We start from the raw sequence: 5,633 nt of genomic DNA, 5'->3' as shown, positions 1-5,633 counted from the left end.
AGAGAGAGAGAGAGAGAGAGAGAGAGAGAGAGAGAGAGAGAGAGAGAGAGACGACAACAACAACGACGACGACGATGACGAAAGCACGCGAAATCACTTTTGGCGAATATCCACGAAGAAAGGGAGAAAGGGATTCGATTGCACACTTTCGCAGCACTTACCGTTCGCCAGAGAGTTTGTTCTCGCTCTCCTGGAGAACGCCTTGGACGTGGGGGACTACTCGGCCGGTGCAGTCGAAAAATGAAAACGACCAGAAGACGCGAGATTCTTGGTCGCGGGAACGACGGATTCACCGAGTCTCTCTGCGACGTGCACGCGCTCTCTTCGGTATTTATGGGCGCGCGTGCGATTCGCGATGACAACGGCGGCAATGACAAAGACACGCGCGCGAAAAACGGCACTCGCGGATCATGTCGGCGATGACGACGTCGACAACGGCGCGACCGCCGCTCTCACATTGGAGCGGCGGTCGAAGAACCGCGGAATCGCACGAGAACAGTCGGTGTCCTCGATAACGGCACCCGAGGAGTCCTCGTCGCGCTGATTACACGCCTGTTCGCTTATCGCCGCGACGAACGTGGGACGCCGGAGGATAGCGAGAGAGATGGAGCGAAGGTCGGTCGTCCGGGTCGCGACTCCAAGTTTCGGCGAGGCGCACCTCGCGCACAGACCACGACGACGGCGACGACGACGATGACGACGATCGCACGTCTCGCCGCACCGATCGAAATATCGACGCGCCGCGACGCGATCAGGGGCGCGCATCGCGCGACCAGCGCGGATGGTCGTCCAGGACGATGCACTTGTCGTACGGAGTCCTTGGGTCAGGACGCGGCTGCAAACACGCCGTCCGCACTCGTGCTCCGCTCGACACTCAGCGGTCGTTAGTGCCTCCCGGGTGCCGAGAGCGCGATGCGACGCGCACACCAGCCGGCACGAAACGCGACTGACTTCGGTGACTCGCGTAGGAACGAGAAGGAGAGCGACAGATAGGAAGAGAGAGAAAGAGAGAGAAAGAGTGAGAGAGAGAGAGAGAGAGCGCAGGCGGAGGTGGAGGTAGACAGAGGGACGGAGATAAAGGCAGACAGAGACGGACAGAAGCGGGAATCGCGCGCGCGCGAGCGGATTTGCGGTCGCGACGCACGCACGCATGCACGCACGCACGCATAAACGCACGCGCGTACGCACGCACGTACACACGCACGCACGTACACACGCACGCACGCATGCGGTGCGCGCTGATGATGAATGAAGTGACTCGGTAGAGAAGCGCGTGCTACTCGCGCGACTTTGGCCACCTCCGTTGACGCGCTCTGCCGCCTCTGACGGCCGTCGACGGCGACCGAATACGAGGTATGGAAGCCAGCCAGCAGCGGGGGACGGAAACTACCCGCGCGTTGCCGACCCGGGCTACGGCGCACGAGCCGCGACGGGGGCGGCTGACCCATCGCCGCCGCCGCCGCCGCCGCCGCCGCCGCCGCCACCAACCCGCAGCCGCCGCGCCGCCGGCGGCGGAAACGTACGAGCACCGACGGAGGCGAGCGCTCGCTCGAGTCCGGGTTCAAACGTGCTCACGGGTGTGAGCTCCTGCGTACCACCAGCGCCGGAGAGCACCCTCTGGAGGTCACGGGACCAAGAGCGGCACGATACTCATGAACTTCCGGCACGGAGACACCGCATCCGACGACTCCGAATCGACGAGCGTCGACGAGCAGATCTTTCACGTGGCGACGCGATCACGTAGTTACGGATTGGTGATCGTTGTGCTATTCGAAATAATGCTTGGCTGAACCAGGTGGGATTCTGAATGTTAAGATTTATCGCTGTTTCTGATGTGTTTCTGGTTGCTGGAAAATTTCTCGTGGTACGTGGAATTTACAGCAGCAGTATTCTGGCAATATCTGCTAGCAAATTTAGGTCGTTTAGGTGAGAGGGTTACATATTTGTTTGCTACATACGACTCTCGTCGCTAGTCTTTTTTATTTATCACACAAAAAAAAATTACCTTGCAGTCATAGAAAAAAATTATATAGATATGAAAAATTAGCTAAGACGGATAAATAACTAGCAAACACTATGATATCGCATATGCTTAATCAACCTGGATTGCAGGGACAGAATTTATATCTGAATTATTTGTGAAATTAAGCAAGAATGTCTCTCAATGGCGCCCACTCAGAGGTTAAGGCTAACCATATTTCTTATAAAACTGAGTGTGTGGTATACAAAAAAAAACGAAAGACAGGAGACAAACGAATGTATAATATAATCCTTGCACCCATCTAAATTTGTTTGTTAAAATGTTGATATTGCTAGAATGTAGATGTTGCTAGAATGTCACTGCTGTAAATTCTACGTACCGCGGACAATTTGCTAGCAGATACAAAAAATAGCGATAAATTTTAACTGTAACTTTTAAAATTCTACCTCGACCAGCGAAAAAAATTTTTGTGCACATGCCACTTTTATGAGAAGTGTGATTGCCTTTAATCTAAGCATCACGGAGAGAGACAGAGGTTTTCTTGCTAAATTAATAAATAATTAAGATAGGAACTCTGTTTCTGTCATCTAAGTTAATTAAATGCAAAATATATCTTGTTAAATTTCTCGTATATAGATAATTTTCGTTATAACTGCAAAACCACTTTTTTGAATGTGAGATGGTCAATGAAGACTGTAAGCAAGTAGCTGATGGATGTACAATCGACTGATTAAAGGTTGCAATACTTTTCCTGGATAGGTTTTGCAACGTACCCAATATGACAATGCATGCCCTGCACATTAATGAACGAACTAACGCGTCCTGATTGAAGAAATTTTTGCTTCATAGAATCAAATTTAGGTCATAGGATTTAAAAATTCTATGTCTTTCAAACAAATACTGTGGTTTGTTCATTAAAATCAAACTTCGCGTTAATACGGTTGCGTTAATACAATTTTCTTTCTACATATGAAAATTACTAAAATACACATATGAAAATTACTAAAAAATATAATCTTATCTTTAACTGAATCCTCTTATGTTATAGTCAAGACGATTCTTTTAAAAACCCGAGAGGAAAATACTCCTACACCCATAGTAAGGCGCTCCTCTCTCTCTCTATTTCTTGTATCTCATATTCTAAGAGAATATCTCTCTCATATTCTAAGAGAAAACTTTTATCGAAAGTATATTCCTCTTGTAAAAAGGAATAACATTGTGCTTAGAATATTTTTCTTTTAAGAAAATTCTCTTGAGGCCATATATAAGTGAATTTCGCTAAAGGTGAAATTACATTTTTTTTCGAAACAACAAATTCTCTTATCAAGTAATGCATTGCGAAATTCATCAAAAAGAAATATTGCAACTTTTAATCTCTTAAGTAATTGGTCCGGAGAAATTTCGTGGTGAAATATTAAATTCCTTTCGATTTACTTCACTATTTTCTTTTTTAACTCATAACAAAAAATACAAATAGAAATTAGATATACGTCGTATTCTGTTTTTCAAAATTCTTCAAAGAAAATAGATTAATAAGAACAAAGGAAATCTAGAAATGCTTACACAGCTGAAAGAAAAAATGGTTGATCCAATACTAAAATTATAGTTATTTTTAGCTCCAACCGCACTTTTTAGTATCTAACACGAAAATGGTAATAGTAACATACATATAAGGTTATTATCACTAATATTATATAGCAATATTTAAGGGAAAATAGTTTTCTCGACCGTAATTTATAGTGAAAATTTCTCACAAATCATCAAAAACTTTTTCTTACTATTAAAAAAAAGTCCTCCTAAGAGAAATTGCGCAGTCAATATAGATCACCACTAAAGAGATTAATCGGCTGTTTTGTACTACCTGGCGAGCAGATCCTTCACAAAAGCAACGGAATATCATTTTCCCTGTCCCTTGAGAAGACGCGAGTGGACATTGGGGGTTCAGGTTGAGAGCGAAATCGCGCGTTATTCCGTTTCACGTAGGGGGAACGTACAAGCGCGCACGAAGAGACGTCGTGATTACGGATTACGGTTTCATTCGGTCGTATTGTTCGGAAGACTTTGCCGCGGATTTCTCCCCGGTCGCCCGGCGATTCATTCGGCGGGAAGAATTCTCGCGGAATACCAAACTTATTTCCCCGACACGACGTGCCAGGGGCAGAGGGCAGAGCAACCGATGAAACTTTTCGGTCGAAGTAGCTTTAAACCCTCATCGGCGCAGCGTTCCCGGACGACTGCCATCGCGAACTCGTTTATTCCCATCGATGACGAACGGACCCGATGCAACCGGATATCACACCGCGAAGCTATTTCATCGTGCGCGACATTTGCGCCGGTCAACGAGTCGTTTCGATGCTCTTTTCCGCCTGCAGGCGAAAGTGTGTCATTTTACACTGAGAGAGAAAGTCTCGCTAATTTACCAAAAAATCCCCGTATACACCCGCAACAAATCCTAAATAACAAGATATCCCGGAATCGTCCTAGAGTAATTCTAAATATTTGGAGAGTGCTCCAGAACATCCTGAGCACACCCTGAGAATACCTTAAGGATATCCTGTGCTATCATCTGAGATGGTATAGGATATGAGACGGCAAATATTTCCTGTAGTGGAAACAAAAGATTTGTTACTTTCCATTTGCTGCTCTAAGCAGCATTTCTATAGTATAGACACAATTGATCTATCCTAAATGAATGAGAATAAATGTGATGTATATCTCAAGCAGTGTATATTTTCTTATGATAAATCATAAGAAGTGATTTGCAACGTTGACTGCTCGATCGGTTTCTCTAACAAACGTTAGAGCAGCGAATGTGCTTCTTTTGTTCCAATAGCCGAGAGATTTTTCTCAGTGCATTTTTCCGTGGTTAGAGAAAGAAAGTTTTAAATTTCCCCTAACAACCAATAACGTTATATTTAAAACGTTGATTGCCGGGGCGGTTCGACAAGCGCATAGTTTGTAGGGTGTAATCGGGACATTCAGCGCTCTCGAGTCACGACTGGCTTTTCCCACAGTGCAGCGTATCCGACAATAAATCCGGTGACGTTCTTTCGCGCAAAGAACTCCCGATAAGTCCCGATAAATCGCCTCGTTCGAGACCGAGCTGCGACCACGGGAACGAGCTTGCGACAGGGAGCCCAGACATTTTTGAAATTCAATTCCGACGTAATCGATTCACGCGGCCGAATTTCGCCGTAGTAGCGCAAAAACCGCGGCTAACTTCCCGATAATTGCGCGACTCATCCTCTTCCGGGCGAGAAGAAAGGGGGAAGAGAAAAGCAACGATCCCGCGAGTGATCTAATACATAATACAGCTCGTTATCCTCGGCGAGTCAGCTGAGCTCCGTTAGACTTTCAAAAGCGACGATGGCCGGATGGCAAAATATGATAACGTTGACGTACGCGACCACGATTCAACGTCACTTTGACGCTATTGAGATTTTATTGTCTGCCGATAAAGTTCGCGCAATTTTCGAGGCCGGTGCACCGATAGCACCTCACATTCGATAGTGCTCAACGAGACTAAGACTCTCTCGCCCAATCGTCGAATTCGATGCAAGTTTTAGAGTCGAAAATTATTGCGTAATAAAAATAATATATATATATATGTGTATATATATGTATATATATATATATATATATATATATATAT

General features: G+C 45.7%; 1 protein-coding gene across 5 annotated transcripts in view; it reads right to left on the bottom strand.

Moving 5' to 3' along the window:
• Positions 1 to 5,633, bottom strand: part of LOC116840694 (cAMP-specific 3',5'-cyclic phosphodiesterase) — a 474,033-nt gene that overhangs the window by 292,242 nt on the left and 176,158 nt on the right. For 3 of the 5 annotated variants that reach the window (XM_032807765.1, XM_032807766.1, XM_032807767.1), the window contains exon 1: positions 162 to 960. The exons of the other annotated variants lie outside the window; for them this stretch is intronic. The gene's annotated coding sequence lies outside the window, so the exon portion shown is untranslated. Of the gene's footprint in view, positions 1 to 161; positions 961 to 5,633 lie in introns of those variants that run through there. 5 annotated transcript variants of the gene reach the window in all.

Source organism: Odontomachus brunneus, unplaced genomic scaffold (genome assembly GCF_010583005.1).
Source record: "Odontomachus brunneus isolate Ranch 3 - 2012 unplaced genomic scaffold, Obru_v1 Obru_scaffold_011, whole genome shotgun sequence".
Classification (NCBI taxonomy): domain Eukaryota; kingdom Metazoa; phylum Arthropoda; class Insecta; order Hymenoptera; family Formicidae; genus Odontomachus; species Odontomachus brunneus.
This window is presented reverse-complemented; position numbering and strand designations above follow the sequence as displayed.